Here is an 18,192-nt window from a genome sequence, read left to right on the forward strand (position 1 = left end):
ATCAGTTATGACTGCTATGACTATTTCAATGTTGCCACCCTTTCAAAAGGGAAGATATGCCTGGTACCAGCATATATTCTTGACATACGTGTAGGAAGTGGTAAATGTCACAGGCCCCCTCGGCAGGAAGTGTGCTCTTACAGGTTTGTCTCTGAGCCTTATATACCTGCTTACCTCTACTAGAACACCTACACAATCCCAAAATAAACACAAGAGGAAAAGGCTCTTTTATAAAAGTAAACATCTTTTGCTGTTCTAAAACTTTTGGCTTTGGTTGGGGAAGTGCTATTTTCACGTTCAGACAGAAGAATACCTATTTTTACACTAAAGCCAGACAAGACTTAATTATTGAGCTGAATGGGGCAGGTGTGTTTTCAAGCCATGTCTTTATTTCACTTAAAAGAAGAAAGGAAAGGATAAGCTTACCTTTTGACCAAAGAAATAAAAGCTTTGGCTTTCCAGTCCCTTTCAGCCATTGATAAATTTTTTTTCCATGGGTTACATTTTTTTGATCACATCCACAAACCTCAGTTTACACAAGTTGCCTCTGGACTATGTGAAATAGCCATGTAGCCACTGCAAAGGCATTAAAGAGGACAGCATTTAAATAGAATTGTGAAGCTCATTTTTATATCTGCTCACTTTTTGATCATCACTCCAGTTGTAGCTTTCAAAAGCACAGGTAGTCAACCTCCAAATTGTTTTTGGATTGTTTTAGAGATTGAGTGTGAGCTAAGTTGTATAGGGCATAGCTGGGATACCTCCTAACTGCTGGTCTCAGCTAGGGTGATTTGACATTGAGCAAAATATGGGGACAGATTTTTATTGTCATGGCTGGGAAGGTGCTGCTGTCATCATGGTGGGAGAGACCAGAAGGGTTTATACATTCCATAGTGCCCTGGGGTGAACCCCACCATATTCTTCAGACCAACCTCCCCACAAAGAATTGTGCCATCCAAGATGTCAGCAGAACCATGGCTGAGAAATGGTGCTCTATGATTCAACTAACACTTTTATTCCTTTTCCTTGTGAAGCCATTTGCTTTCTTGTTGCCTTGGTGATGTCATCACTTGCAATCCAGGGTTCTTATAATAGGAGGAGCCCGTTGCTTCTTCATAGGAGGAGATAGTGCTCATAAAGCCCCAGGAGCCATGTGAGCACAGACCAGACCCAGAGAAGAACCTCATTACTCTTGATTAGAGAGAATTATGTGTCTCCAGGTTTTAGAGGTGTATTTATTCAGGGCTGATTTTTTTTTTTTTTTTTTTTTTGTGGTACTGGGGATTGAACCCAGGGCCTTGTGCATGCAAGGCAAGCAATCTGCCAATGGAGTTATATCCCCAGCCCTCAGGGATGATTTGTAAGTTTAAATAGCACAAGGAAGCCTAGAATCCATACGTCAGAGTCCCCTAGTGGGATCACAGAATATAGGCTGCAGGAATCCACTTTAAACTCCAATCTGACATGTTCGTTCTTCTCAGTCTCTCCTAGCTTGTCCTGTTCCAGAGCATCCCCTGCCTCTTCTTTCCATCCTTATCCCCTTGGTGACCTCCTGGCTTTCTTCATGTCTTCCTTTTCCTGAGGGCTCTCTCTGTTCTGTCTTCTAACTCCTTTCCCCCTGATTCACTGGATTCAGTATCTCATCAACTCTCTTTAGCTACTTGAAACTTCCCCTGGGGTTTTGCATTTCACTGAAGCATCTTTCCAGCGACTGTTTTTTTTTTTTTTTTAAAGAGAGAGAGAGAGAGAGAGAGAGAGAGAGAGAGAGAGAGAGAGAGAGAGAGAGAAAGAGAGAGAGATTTTTTTAATATTTATTTTTTAGTTTTCGGTGGACACAACATCTTTATTTTATTTTTTATGTGGTGCTGAGGATCGAACCCAGTGCCTCCCACATGCCAGGCAAGCGTGCTACCTCTTGAGCCACATCCCCAGCCTGCAATTTTTACCCTTACTAGGAGAATTTTGATGAATAAAATGTCCATCTTAATGTCAATGTTTTCCCTCAAATATTTAATCATTTTATTCTACCCTTTCCAGCTCAATTAATTAACAACCAGATAATAATTAGTACAAGAAAAAAGAACCAAAGAAAAGAATCAGTACACTTAAATATTTGTTTGGGACAGAAAAGAGACTTTTGTGATTCTAAACCAGATTTCTGATGCCTTAGATACTTAAATCCCCAAGTTTTCAGTGGAATAAACCATGTTTGTGTTTAATTTCATGGAGGTCTCAGGTTCTTGAGGACAGAATGTGGCAGTGACTGCTACATAAATGGAGGCTGTGGCTGATGATCCTGAAGTGTTGAAAGCTCCTATTGTTGACATAGAGTATCATCTCACTAAAAGAATACATCTTAAGGCAGGATTATGTGCATTTCTACAAAGATCTCTAATAGTTGCTAAGGGGAGGTTAGTGATTAGGATAGAGCTTCAGGGTGTGAGGGAGATCTTAGGGAAGGCTCTCCTACCCCATAAGTGGGAAACACTTAGATGTAGAATTAAGTTGGGTGGTCATTGGTCCTCTCCATTGTAGTATTACTTACATTTTTTATATGGGTTCTTAAAAGAGGAGAAGTATGCTATCTATATTCATTAAGTTCAAGGGATAATGGGATATACCTTTCATTTGTACCTAACCTCACTTTGGGTAACATCCAAAGTCCCTATGTTGGTTTTTAAGATCCAGTGGCCGTGGCACCATGATATTGCTGACCCCTCTGCTACTGCTCTCCACCTACTCACTTCCTATTTACTTCCTCTACTCTACAACACTAGCCTCCTTGCAGCTGCTCAGACTCTCTGGACACTCTGTCCCAAGGCCTTTGTATTGGCTCTTAACTCTTCCTGGAATGTTCTTCCCTAGTTTATCCACTTGGCTCACTCTCTCATCATCCTCAAGTCTTTGCTCCAATTCTCCTCAATGAGACCTCTTCTGGCCATACTATTTAACATTGCAAACCACTCCTTTTCCTTCTCTCCTTAGCTGTTTGGATCCTTTTCCCTGCCTAACTTCTTTTAAACCCTTTTTCATATTAATGATGTTCTAAGAAACTAAATAACTTAACCATTTATAATATGTTGTGTTTATTTCCTGCCTGATCCTGTCGGGATTTTTGGCTGCTTTGTTTACAAATGTATCTTAAGAGCCTAGAGAAACAGTGCCTGGCTCCTGGCTCCTGGTGACCTCTGGGGACATCACTGCTGAAAAAGCAAAGGAGTTTGCTAAGCACCACAGGATCAAGAGGTACACAGGACAACAGGGTTTTATAAAGAATTCCTGCTGTGTGTAGGTGAGTTTGAAGATACCATGAAGGAAAACAAAATGGATATGGGCACCATGTATTGCACTTTACAATTTTCCTAGGATTTACTTTTCTGGCAGGTATCCAGGGATAGAAAAATGCTTAGCTGTAGGTGCTCTGATGGACATTACGTGTGTCTGCATGGCTGACAGAGTCCAAAGGGAGAAGGACATAGACATTGACTAGTATGACTAAGACATTTCTGGTTGCTCACATGACTTCTTCTTTGTTTCTTTTATTAGCTGTTGGTGGACCTTTATTTATTTTTATGTGGTGCTGAGAATTGAACCCGGTGCCTCACATATGCTAGGTAAGGGCTCTACCACTGAGCCCCAGCCCCAGCCCCTCACGTGACTTCTTATACCTGCCACCTCCCAATACTCAAGCCTTGTGCCTGTACCTGTGGCATGCCAGTCGGTTTTATTTTTATACTCAGACAAAGATGACAAACTCAAGATATCTCTGGATATAACAACCTTAAATACCTCTCAGGGCCAGAATGAGACAAAACAACTTCATTTCTACCAGACACAAGACGAAGATGACTCATCAGACAAAACAAATCTAGTTTTGCAAACCCACCTGTTCACCCTTATGGAGCTGTTTTAATTCAACATTTCAGTGGGCTCTTGCTGAATTAGAAGGAAGATGGAAAGGTTAAGAAAAGATGAGAAAAATCATATTGGTGTATGCTTTACCTCCCCTGCCCCAGTCTACAGCTGCTGCCAGTAAGTTCCTTTTATGTATGGAGCTCTGAGTCTGAGCTCTGCGTCAGTGTAAGCAATGGGAGTCCGACTGCCTGGGCTAGCATCTTGTTTCCAGCATTTATTAGTTGTGTGACTTTAGGAAAGCTATCTAACTTTTAAAATCCCATCTGTAAATATATCAGATCATTGTGAGGACAAAGTGAACTAACACATGTACTGAGTCTGCTACAGTATCTTAATAAAGCATTATCTATGAAGCATATATATTATATCAGACTGCCCATATTACACTTCTGGCTTTACTTTTTACTTTCTGGTCAACCTGGGGTAAGATGCTTTACCTCACTTTGCTTCAGCTCCCCTCTTTTCAATAGAGGCAAATTACTTACTGCATGGGATTTGTTAAGAGAATCCAATCAAATGGTTTAGATTAACAACTCAGGAAAAGACATGGCATATAGTAACTGTGCAGTAAAAGGCCACTTCCAATACTCTTTGTTTCTCCTAACCTTTTTAAATTGTGGTAAAATATCTATTATATAAAATTCACCATGGTAACCATTTTTAAGTGTACAGTTTAGTGATGTATGTTTGTAATGTTCAACAATTACCACCATCCATCTTGGAACTCTTTATCTTGTAAAACTGAGACTCTGAACACATGAAACAGTAACATCTCATCCAGGCCACAGACAGTGGTGACCACCATGCCACTTTCAATGTCTATGACTGACTCCTCTTAAGTGATTAACTTATCTCACTTAGCATAATGTCCTCAAGGTTTATACGTGCGTCAGAATTTCCTTTCCTTTTAAGGTTGAATAAGCATTTCCTTACTTTTTAAAGGCTGAATAATGCTCCAGCCACCCCCCCCCTTTTTTTTGGTCCATTCATCTGTTGGTGGATACTTGGTTGTTTCCAAGTCCTGGCTATTTCCAACAATACTGCTAAAACAGAGGTGTGTGAATATGTCTTAAGAAACAACTATCAACTATTTTGATTATGTATCTAGAAATGTAATCGGCAGATATGTGGTAATTTTCCTTTTAATATTTTGAGATACCACCGAACAATTTTGTGCTGTGACTGTACCTTTTTACATTCATACCAAAAATACACGAGAGTTCTCATTACTCTACGTCCTCTCCACCACTTGTTATTGTCTATTTTTTATAGCATTCACCTTAATGAATGTGAAGTGGTAACTTTTATACTCTTATCTACCACCACAATCACTGCTATTACTATTACTATAATAATTTCTGTTGCAGAAACATTTGCTAGTTTCTAACTTCAGAGCATTTTCTAAGACTTTTTCTCTTACTTTGTGCCATGATGAAGGCCAATCTCTAAAGACCCAAAGTAACTCATACTCATATTTGCAATGTTCTCAGCTACCAGAACTCTTTTGGATTTGTGATTAGATGCTATTTTTCAATTCACAATTGCTAGTTTTGTGGAACCAACCCAGATGCCCTTCAATTGATGAATGGATAAAAAAAAATGTGGCATTTATACACCATGGAGTATTATGCAGCACTAAAAAATGACAAAATCATGGAATTTGCAGGGAAATGGATGGCACTAGAGCAGATTATGCTTAATGAAGCTAGCAATCCCTAAAAAAACAAATACCAAATGTCTTCTTTGATATAATGAGAGCAACTAAGAATAGAGCAGGGAGAAAGAGCAGGAAGAAAAGATTAACATTAAACAGAGACATGAGGTGGGAGGGAAAGGGAGAGAAAAGGGAAATTGCATGGAAATGGAGGGAGACCCTCATTGTTATATAAAATTACATATAAGAGATTGTGAGGGGAATGGGAAAATAAACAAAGAGAGAAATGAATTACAGTAGATGGGGTAGAGAGAGAAGATGGGAGGGGAGGGGAGGGAGGATAGTAGAGGATAGGAAAGGTAGCAGAATACAACAGTCACTAATATGGCATTATGTAAAAATGTGGATGTGTAACCGATGTGATTCTACAATCTGTATTTGGGGTAAAAATGGGAGTTCATAACCCACTTGAATCTAATGTATGAAATACGATATGTCAAGAGCTTTGTAATGTTTTGAACAACCAATTAAAAAAAGAAAAAAAATATTGCTTCTATTGTGTGCAATGTATGAATATGTAACAACAAACTCATTATGTACAATTATAATGAACCAATAAAAATATGGAAAAAGATAAAAAAAATAGATGCTATTTTGTATGATTGGAGTTCTGGCATGTACCAGTGTGATTGTCTACATAGCCTATATTTAGAATTTTAGCATATTTAGTCTATGGATAGACTGATGTTGAATCAAAGTATTATAGACTCTAAAATTTGCAGTAAAGATAACTGTATTAAAATGCCAATAAGAGGTCAATATAATCACATCAGGAAATGGCATCCTCAAGACTACTAAATCTGATTTACTCTGGACATGTATTGCTTTTATATTTAAAACAAACTTTAAAAAATTACAGACAAAGTGTATGGTTAGTTATTTACAAGTTGAGAATCATCCTATAATTTATAGGTAGTATTCCTCTCCATAAGAGTGCATCCAAAACATTCTTAGGGAGTTGACATTTTAAAATATAATGGAAATTAATATGCTTGAGAATTAACATATTAATGAAAGTTGAAAGAAGAGTGTTAGTGTTGTGATGTTAAGCTCAAAAGAAAGTAAGTGACCCTTTCATAGAAGGGGAATTAAAAGTGAGTCTTTTTCTGCAACACAGACGTGGCCCAAGAATTTAACCCTATTGACTGATTGCGATTCATCCAGGAATATCTAAAATGCAGTGAGGATTTCATTGGGCAGAATGGCTTCATAATGTTTCTGTAAGAACATCCCACATCCTGTACTTTCTTCTGTAAACATCTGCTCTGAGGTTTGGGCTGTTGCATGGACCCATCAAGCTGGAGGAAATGGGTACCCTTTGGCTTTGTCTTATATTGTTATTCGGGACATTCTTGCTTGCAGATATATCCCTTGGGAGTTTTTTTCTGGCATAGTTCAATGCCTGCATATCCCTTCTGTCTCTAGGTCAATGAATAAGATCAAGTTTCTGAATCTCTAAAGTTTGGATTAGATTGTTGACCTTGGTGTAAGGCATTGATTGAAATTCCATCTGAAATACTATTCTTGAGTTCATATTATCACAGGTATTTATTCTAATTTTGTGTTTAAGAAGTATATTGTTAATATACTTTTAATTTTTTTTTCAATTTTAAATTAGATATACAAAGGAAGGAAAAGTAATGAAAAGCACTGAAAGTAGTAGATGCTGACAAGAATGCAGAGAAACTTGGATGGCTCCTATAATGCTGGTAGGAAGGTAAATTTGAAGACAGTTTAACATTTTCCTTTTTTTTTGAGAGAGAGAGAGAGAATTTTTTTTTAATATTTATTTTTTAGTTCTCGGCGGACACAACATCTTTGTTTGTATATCGTGCTGAGGATTGAACCTGGGCCGCACGCATGCCAAGCGAGCGCGCTACCACTTGAGTCACATCCCCAGCCCAGTTTAACATTTTCTTATAAAACATCAAACATCTACTTACTGCTCTTGGGCATTTATCCTAGAGAAATGAAAACTTATATTCACACAAAATCCTTTACATAAATGTTCTTGGCAGTTTTATTTGTAATAACCCTAGTTGGACACAACCCCATTCTTCCAAAAGATGAATGGATAAAGAAACTGGTAAATCTATGCTATGTAATACTACTTTGAAAAACAAAGGAGTGAATTACTGATGCACACACCAGATTGGATGGATATCAAGAGCACTTCAAACTCAGTGAGAAATGACATACTGCATGATTCCATGTATATCATATTCTTGAAATGCTCCAATCCTGGACATCAGGTCAGTGGAGACAGATCAGTGGTTGCCAGGTATTATAGATAGAGATGGAAGGAGGCTATAACTCTAAAAGTGTATCACAGTGGAGTTCCTTTGTGGTGATGGAATCCATAAACATGATAAAATTTTATAGAACCATATGAAGCCATGAGTGCATGAAAATCAGCCAAATTTGAATAAAGTCTATAGTACAGTTTATAGTCTTCCTTTTTTCTGGGTGATGATAGGGATTGAACCCAGGGCTAAATATATGCTGTATATCTGAGTCATACTTCTGCCCCTTTTCCTGGTTTTAATAATGTGCTGCAGTTATTTAAGATGTTACCTTTGGAGAAAGTTGGGGGAAGCAACCAAAGTAATTTGTGTGCTATTTTTACAGCTTCTTGTGAGTCTCTAAATATTTCAAAATAAGTTAAAATAATGATTACATTAACTCATCAACTATGACAGATTTAGTTATTTCTTTAGTGGAAGTTAATGCAGGAAGGAGGGAGAGAATGAAAACTAAACTGCTAATCAGAACAGCCTTACTTCTAACTGTTTATTCTTCTGGGAATATTTCTTATGAAGAAAAAAATCCCTGGGATAAAGTTTGAAAACTACTTCTAAAAAGGCTGTAGAAATTTCTTGAGACAATGAAAAACAAGTAAATAAGTAATTTAATTTTTAATCAACAAAAGTCTTCATATTTGAAGTGATCTGTTATTTATTTTAACTAAGGGTTATAGCTTCCAAGAAAAATAATTACAAATAGCCTCATATTAGACAGAATAACAGAATTGGATTCTTTGTTATGAAATTACCAATGCCAATCTAACCAGAGCTAAAATACTATTTATTCTATTTCAGGGAAATGATATTGTTGATGGGCTCTCCTTAGAACTCATTTAAAAGCAGCAGTTAGCTGGTAGAGCGGTGGTTGTTTGATCTGAGATCCTGATAGGTAAGATAAGACTATTGCAGAACTATTTAGCTTGGCCAAACAAAGGATTGGTTGTCAATATAAACTGCATCTCAAAATATTCAAGAAGTCTTTGCTTCCATGAAAATTCCCTTCCATTTTGGTTTTTGAACTGCAGAGTGTGTAGAAATGTTTGCAGCAGCATTGGGACAATGCTTTCCTGATCGGATGTGAACAAACATGGTTTAGACCCCTCACTCTCCACACCCAGCCCATTTACCCAGGGTCCCAATATGTCTCTTCTTCCGGTGACCGAGGCCTGATTACTGCTGTGGGACAGAGGAGTAATTACAGAGTCAGCCCTGTGGTCGTCTTCCAGGAAATGGCAAGTAGCACTTGCCCTGGAGTGTCCCGGCAGACTTCACTCAGGGGACAACAGGAAACGCATGCCTTATAAGGACATCCTGCAGCATCTGCTGCTGTTTCTTGTAGGACTGGAAGGTAGACATGTTCTCCTTCACCATTTGCACCACCCTTTTCTAAATCCATTGGAAGTTTTTCATTAAAAAAGATTCGTGCATATATGGTGAGCCCCCAAAGAACCTAAATGTCCTTTCACATGAGAATTTTTGATACTTGCTTTTGACTTTCCTCTGACTTCCAGTGACTTCCAGAATGTTTTTGCAGTCCTTTCAACACTGTTATCTCAGTGCCAAGTCTCCTGGAAAGTTCTTCAAAGAGCTTCTCTGCTTTTATCATTTATTTGGAAGAATAGTAACTTCATTAGTTTGTGGCCAGAAATGGATTACAGAAATATAGCTCAATTCTCAGAATTAAGCTTACTGGTTGCAGAAATTCAGCTGTTCTCTGAGGTGTTAAATTTCGGCGTGTGATATGAAATTAGAGCAGGAGGAGAGGAAGTAGGTTGTTTGTGGGGAGACAAGTCAGACAGGATCTTCTCAGGTGTCCTCACTGTCTATTGCCCTTGGCAACTTGTCCCATTTTCCTCCCACAAGGGGGATTTTATAAGATTGTAATGTGAAAGGAGGCCATGGCGGAAAAAGCCTTGGGATAATACAATGGGATATTACATGGCCATTAAAAATAATAAATTCAGGCTTATCTAAATAATTTGCTGGTTTCTACAAATTAATGTTGAATGAGAAAGGAGAAAAGAAAAGAAGGTGATGATGTGTGGACACTCAGCATTGATCTCTCTCCCTTGTGGCTTGCACCTTCGGCAGGGACAGCAGTGGTAATGGAGCCTGTGTTGGATACACACAGACCCTCTCCCTGTCCCAGTGGCTATTTCATCTACCCAGCCAGGGTGACCAGTGGGTTGCTGATGGCAGAGGCTGACTGATGTCAACCAATCAGGACTTTTTTTTTTTTTTAAACCTGGTTGCTTGGTAGCCCTTCCATGTAGGTGCGTTTAGTGGTGCTAACCTGTGTTTGGAAACACTTCATGCTTCAGCCTTGTCTTCTAATGTCCAATTACATGACTGTTTTCAAAATTTATTTTTATCCTATGTTCCAATATTTTCTCTTATAGGCCCCTATAGTGGCTTGAACAGCGTCACCCTACCCACAAATCTGGTCTACCTGGAGCCTCAGAACATGACCTTGTTTGGAAATAGTCTTTGCAGTTATCATTGTTTTAAAATCATGAGATGAAATCATCCTGAATTTAGGGTGAATCTGACATTCAATGACTAGTGTTCTTATAGGATGAGGAGAGGACACAGAGGTGCACACAGAAGAATGAAGTGCAACGAGTGAAGAAGAGTGTGGAATGATGAGTCTACGCAAGGCAAGGAACGCTGAAGGATTGCTGGCAATCACTGGAAGCCAAGAGAGAGGCGTGGTATGCTTTCTTCATCAGAGCTTCCAGACAAACCACCTTGCTGGCATTACCACTGCTGTCCCTGCCGAAGGTGCAAGCCACAAGGGAGAGAGATCAATGCTGAGCCTCCTGAACTGGGAGGGAACAAATTGAAGCCACCCAATGTCTGGCCATCTGTATGTCAGTTGTAGGAAACTGGTATAGTTCCTGAATAGCTGGCCAAGCATTTGCTACTGTCCATAAGTCTGTGTATTCTGTGACTCATGCCCCTTTTAGCCAAACTGGATGATCAGGAATACAGTCTGAAACTTTACCCATGGGATGGAATTCATCATTTAAGGCCACCCCTGAACTTCCATGAAAGCGATGGATGTCATACAATAAATGTTGAAGAGAATGTAGATCAATAGATTAGCTTATGCTTTATTGGTGGGAGTACAAATTGGTTCAACCATTTTGAAAAAAGTTGACATTGTCTGTTGAACTTGAAATTTGATAAACTCTATGGTAAGTAATGCTACTTTTACACATATACTATACTAAAAAAAGTTCATGCACATGGAAGTTAGGAGATACAGACAAGAATTTCCATAGAAGCATTCGTGTTTGAAATTGTAACAACTTAAAAATGTCCAAAGTCACAATAACAAAACAGAAAAAATATGGCACATTCACACAATAAAATATTGCAAAGAAAATAAATAAATTTATATAAATGAATTCTAGAAATATAATTTGAGGAGAAAGCAAGCCCTTACATATATATCACAATATCCTTTTAAAAATGTTATGTTATGGCTCAGGCTGTCGATGTGGCTCAAGCGGTAGTGCACTCGCCTGGCATGCCTCGCTGGGTTCGATCCTTAGCACCACATAAAAATAAAATAAAGATGTGACCACCGAAAAATAAAAAATAAAAATCTCTCTCTCTCTCTCTCTCTCTCAAAACAAAAACAAAAACAAAAACAAAAACAAAAAACAAAAAACATGTTATGGCTCAAATGTCCCTGAGTTTAATCCCTGGTACTCAAAAAAAAAAAAAAAAAAAAAAAAAAAAAGAAAAAGAAAAAAGTTATAAGCAACTAATACTATCCAAAATACTTTTAATGAAATACTTATATTGTGGTCAAACTAGTTCTAAAAAGCAAAGAGAAGAACAATACAAGTTGCAAAGTAGTGGTTACTTTCAGTGGAAGAAGGCAGGGCACAAGATAGAACAATTTAGGTAAAAGTTAGAAATTCCGAACATTCTAATTTTCATTATGGTTGGTGTGAACACAGATATTTATTTTTTAAAGAACAAATCAGTATATTAATGAACAACAGATTAGAGAAGGCCATGGCTGAACCAAGAATGAGAGGGTGTCGAGGACCAAGCAAAAAAATTAATCAAACGTTAAGCACCTGACAGGAGAGAAACAACCACTTGATTTTTTATTGTACAAAAGAGTTTCTAGTTGAATCAGCCTAGGGGGCAAGAAAAGGCAGTGATCTGGGATAGGAGGAGAGACAAGATAGGGACTGAAAGACAAAGGGAAAGAAACCTTGAGAAAATCACAAAAGTGGCCTAGGGAGAAAGGCTTGTGAGAAATTCCCTGTGGGGTGTTCCAGGGTGTTCATTATAAATTGTTTCCTGTTCTTAGCTCGGATATCAGCAACCTCCATTATCCAAAGCCCACAGCAGCATTTTGCCACATAGATCAAAAAATAATAATAAGTAATAAAAGCCTTTTCATTTACCACTTAGCCATTCTGCACTAATTTTTTGAGTTCCTACTGCTTGGGATATAGCACAAAGGATAGAGTTGCAGACAAAACAAAGTGTCTTTTCTCATGGAGCTAGTATATAATTTTCCAGATGATGCTAAATGCTATAGCAAAAACCAAAGCAGAGAACAGGAGATGTGGAGAGCCAGAAGTAGCAGTGATTACATTAGTGGTACAGACTGTTTCAGACTTGGAGATTTTTCACCTTGTATACCACATTCTCACATGGTAAACATGGTAAACATGGTGAGAATGTGGTATACTTTCAATAGAACCTATACTTCCAATTTTGAATTTTGATCCTTTTCCAGATAGTAATATATGGTCCAACACTCTTAGTGATTTTGGGCCCTGTCCGCAAGTTTAGCTTCCAGTCAGCCAGTTGATCATGAGACAAACAGCAGAGGCTTTACAATGTACTATGTTGCTACCATTTTTTTTTTTGATCCAAGTATTCAAAATAAATTGCATGAAGTATTCAACAGTTTATTATATAATAAACTTTGTGTTGATTTTGCCTAATTGTAAGCATTCTGAGCATGTTTAAGGTAAGCTAGCTAAGCCGTGATGTTCATTGGGTTAGGTGTATTAAAAGATTTAAGACTATTTCTGTTTACCATGAGTTGTTTCATCAGCATCTTCACATACAAACTGGAAAACAACTAAGGCACATATTTATATAGCTAGTAAATTTGATACTGTGATTGCCGTTCAGGAAGTCTGACTCCTGAGTCTGTGGCTTTTATCCCTTTATAATACCATCTCCATTACATACCAGTGAGATTAACAGAACAGTAGTACAACTTCGCTCAACAGCAATGGAATAAACTGCCTCAAAGAAAAGTACAAAAGCTCATACTGACCCACCATTTTAAAGTATCCTGTTAAGATGCTTTGGAAAAACTTGCTACCTTGACTTTTTTAGGTCTTTCAAGTTAATGATTATCGGCTCAAGAATGCTAGAAGAAAAGATGATTCATTGGTGCCCAAATTAAGGTGTAGCATGTTCTAAGGGAAAATGGTCCAGGGTTAGTTGATGACTAAATCTAAGTGCCACATATGTTATGTCCTTTTATTTTTAGGTGCTCCAGGAAACAAAGATAATCCAGGTAGAAGCACATTACAAACTCTTAGTAGACTTACCAGACAGCATAACCTAAGCCTTTATTTTGAGTAAAAAGAACTTAGTATTTTTCCTCTACAAAGCTCACATAGTTTGCTTTCATACCACATTTTTTGTCTGCAGTAATCACTTCCTTCTAAAATACACAGAAACTTTTGCTTGCATGAAGGAGACTTTTCTGAAGTTCTTTCTCCACGCCATTCCATAGTGAAATGTATTTTTTTTAAGTCTTAAGTTGCCTTTCCATTTTCTACATCTATTTTAGTATTTCCAGGATTTGAAACACATACGTGAACACACACACACACACACACACACACACACACACCCGATAAACACCATCTCTTAAAAAAACAACAACAAAAAACACAAGTTTGTGAGCTCATGAGTTCTTTATTTGGAAGTTTTCTCTTCAAATCCCATAATAAATTTGTCCTTAGGAGCACAAGCAAGGTAGGCTGCTTACAATGAAACACCAGGCCATTATTTTTTGATTTAGAAAAAAAGTATCAGGGTATCTAGTAACCCTGACATTGATGCTTAGAAACCACTCATGACTGAAGAATTAACCCTGGCATGCACACAGGCTAACCTATCTCATTCTGTTAAAATAATGCAGATGGGACCCACTGAATTGATTTCATAATTCGTTATGAGTGATGGCCAACTCTTTGAAAAGCGTGTGCCCTCAAGTGAGACAGCCCTGGCATCACAAGTGATGGCTTTCAACTTCGTCTGAACATCAGAATTACTTGTAGAACTTTTCAATAGCATGAATGTCCAGTCTCACATAGGACCTATCGAATCAGAACATCCAGGAGTTAAAGGAAAGTTTCTAAAATTTCTCACTTGACAGATTTGGGAAAACAGTTGGGTTGGGGGAGTGGTAAGAACAGTAGGTTCATTTGTCACTGAGAAGTGAAATAAGTGAAATGCAGGGGTGGATCTAGGTTTTGTGAGGCCTAAAGCATTTACAGTTTTATTCTTTTAAAGAAAAACAGTACAAAATTAGGTAAGAAAACAAATGCTTTTGTATAGAATGAGAAAATAAACTCCAACAAATTGCAAATTAAAAAATTGATAAATCCCATAGATACAAAAATAATACTTTTACTAATTAAATTTATCACAGAGGTCTTTGAAACTTTCTGTTTTATATTTATTAGACTGATAATCTCTGACTAGTGAACAGACCAACTTTTTAGTTTAGCATGGTTGATCAAAGTTTATTTTTTACTGGTGATAATTGAGAAGGTTCTTCCAGCCTCCTGGCTTGTTATTGGAAATGTCATATAAATTATTTTTGTTGTTACACTAGTTTTCTGGGATGGCCATATCAAAATACCAAAGATTGGGAGACTTAAGCAACAGAAATATATATTTTCACAATTCTGGAATTCAAAAACCAAGAGTAAGGTGTTAGCAGGTTTGGTTTCTTACTAGGCCTTCCTCTTGGCTCACAGATGGCCCGTATCAGAGTCCTTTTGATGGTTCCTCTCACTGCCTTGTTTGTGTCCTGATCTGCTCCTAGAAGCACACAGGTCATACTAGACAAGTGCTCTACCACTGAGCTACACCCAGTCCCAACATATGAATATTGAAGGGGTACAATTCAGCCCATAAATTGTCAGATTTGGAAAAACACCTTCCAAATTTCTTTCATTTATGAACTAAAAAATTTTAGTACATTAAAATATTACCTATGCAATGATTGCTTTTAAATACTTGGAGTCATTAATATTTTATGAGTTTTGTGTTGGTTTATTGCAATATCTTTGTAGATGACAAAACAAGAAAGAAAAACGTAGAAAATAAAAAGAAAAATCGAAAACATTTTTCTAGTAATTCATTTTTCCTCATTATTTAGATTTTCAAACAATCCAGGTATATACTGGTTACACTTAAAATTTGTCATATTTTCTTAATAAATTATTGCTTTGGGTATGATCTGAAAAAGATCTTATAGTCCTTTTCTCAACATTAGATTAATTTCAGTTAATTTCATTTTTTATATTTATTGCTTCTTGTTTTAGTTAGCTTTTTCAGTGTTGTGACTAAAAGACCTGACCAGAACAATTGTAGAGGAAGAAAAGTTTATTGGGGGTGGGGTGGGGTTGGGGAGGGTGCTCAGGGTTTCAGAGGTCTCAGTCCATAGACAGCCAGCTCCATTCCCCGGGGCTCGAGGTGAGGCTGAACATCATGGAGGAAGAATGTGGTAGAGAGAAGCAGCTCACATGATGATCAGAAGCCGAGAGACTCCACTCACCAAATACAAAGTATATATCCCAAAGTCTTGCCCCCAGGGACTCACCTCCTCCAGCCATATCCCACCTGCCCTCAGATAATTCCATCAAGGAATTAATTTAATGATTGGGTTAAGACTCTTATAACCTGATTATTTCTCCTCTAAACCTTCTTGCAATATCTCACACATGAGCTTTTGGGGGACACCTCCCATTCAAACCATAACACTTCTGTTTTATATTCAATTAATTTTTATTTTAACTTGTTCTTGGGTATTTAATTTAACTTTAAATTAAGAAGTAGCTATGCCTTATATAAGACTAAGTCATTCATTTGTAATTTCTCATTATTTAAAAATAATTCCCAAACTCGTCAAATTACAGTTGAGTTTTATTGTCATTTTCATGACAAAAGAAATCATGATGTCTGGTGTTTTTACAATTATGTATCATGCATCACTGAGTAAATAATCACCAGGAGAGAACTTCAGTTTTGACAAGGCATAGAGAGGAACTGAGTGCTCTACTGCTATTTTGCATATCAGTTGCTGGAACCATCTTTACAGACTACCTCCTGTCTGCATCCAGTGCATATACCTTGTTTCTCATTGACTACCTGCATTCCTGGTGCTGATTGCTATACAAGGTGTCCATTTCTTGAACTGCCTCTGTCCCTGCTATTTCACAGTGCTATGTGAGTTGGCATACATGGTCAGGGATTCTTGGAAGCTGTTTCTACACGGGGACAGTTAACATGGAAATAGCTAAACCACAAAAATATATTCTACTCAACTCAAACTGAGTATGTCCCCATTTCACCTTCCATGTTGACCAGATTCCAAAAGACCCTGTGGCTGCTTCAGCATCTGTGGGGATAAGGAAAAGTGATAGAGGTCCTTACCAATTGTGGTTAAAATATCTCATTTTGTAGATTTCACGAAAACAAACAATATCTGAATATATTGCTAGGGCCCTCCCAGACTTCTGAAAGGAAGGTTCTATATCTTAACCTTCATTATTTTTATGAAACTCTGACGCTGACAGATACCCAGAAGCCCTGTCCCTATAGTATAAGTGGTCATTTGAAGTGTCCACCTACAACAATGGTTCTCCAAAGCATGTCTATAAATTTGTGCCAGTCCATGATAAATGTATCAGTAATATGGAATGAAATAAAAAAGATAAGGGCACTTTGATGCAAATGTATCACACAGGGTTGCCGGCTATTTTTTCTTGAGAGGAAATATATATATATTTTTTAAATGAGAAATACCTTTCCTATTAGTTTAATGCTAACATATCCTGACTTATTTGAAATATTGCTAACAATGGTGAGCAAAATATCTAGTTTGCAAGCTTATGATTGTCCCTCCACCTTCTGGTTTTGCTGTCATTGACTCCTCTCAGCATGCTAATCTGTTTGGTGTGCTGTGACAAAGTACCATAGACTGGGTGACTTGTAAATGGCAGAGATTAATTTGCCTCAGTGCGGGAGGCTGAAAGTTTGAAAACAAAATGCCAAACAAGGTGGGAGTTCTGTGAGAGTCTTCCCGGGTTAAAGATAGTTAACTGGGGGCGGGAGAGAGGCTGAACTAATCACTCCCAAATTCTCCACCTTCTCATACCTTCACTTTGGGGTTGGGATTTCCATATAAGAATTTTTGGGGGGCAGTCTTCATAAGATGACAACTTCAGTACCTAAAGTGTTAACTTTCTATTAGTGTACAACAAGTTAAGTGACTTAAAGCACTACCCAATAATTATTGCACAATTCTGTAAGTCAAAAGTCTGACATAGTGCCAGGGTCCTTGGCCCATGGTGGGGGGTCCCTTCCCTCCTGTTGGGAGGTGGTGAAGCCTTTGAGAGGTGGAGCTCAGTCAGAGTAAATTAGGTCACTGGGAGCATGAACTTGAAGGGGAATATTGGGACCCTAGTCCCTTTCTCTTCCACTTGCGCTTCCCAGCCTTTATGAAGAGAGAAGCCTCTGCCATTTGCTTCCACTGTGATGCACTGCCTTGCTTCAGGCCCAAGAGCTCAGGGCCAAGTGACCATGTGCTGAGAGCTCTAAAATTATGAGCCAAAGTAAAACTTTCCTTCATATAACTTGATTATCTCAGGTTTTTGTTACAGTAATAGAAAGCTGACTAACTCACATAGTATGACTGTGTTCTCTTCTCAAAGTCTTATAAGCCCAAATCAAGGTGTCAGCAGGTATGGATGCTTTTCTGCAAGCTCAGGGGAAGAATTAATTTCTAACCTCATTTAGCTTGTTGGTAGGCTTCAGTTCCTCAGTCTTAGAACTGAGGTTCCCGATTCTTTCATTTGTGCTCTCTCCATCTTCAAGCCAGCAATGGTGCATCAAATCCTTCTCATGCTTCAAATCTATTTTTAAGGCTCTGCTGTTTTTAAGACTCAAATGGTTACCTTGGGTCTCCAA

Source organism: Ictidomys tridecemlineatus, chromosome 9 (assembly GCF_052094955.1).
Source record: "Ictidomys tridecemlineatus isolate mIctTri1 chromosome 9, mIctTri1.hap1, whole genome shotgun sequence".
In the NCBI taxonomy this organism is placed as follows: domain Eukaryota; kingdom Metazoa; phylum Chordata; class Mammalia; order Rodentia; family Sciuridae; genus Ictidomys; species Ictidomys tridecemlineatus.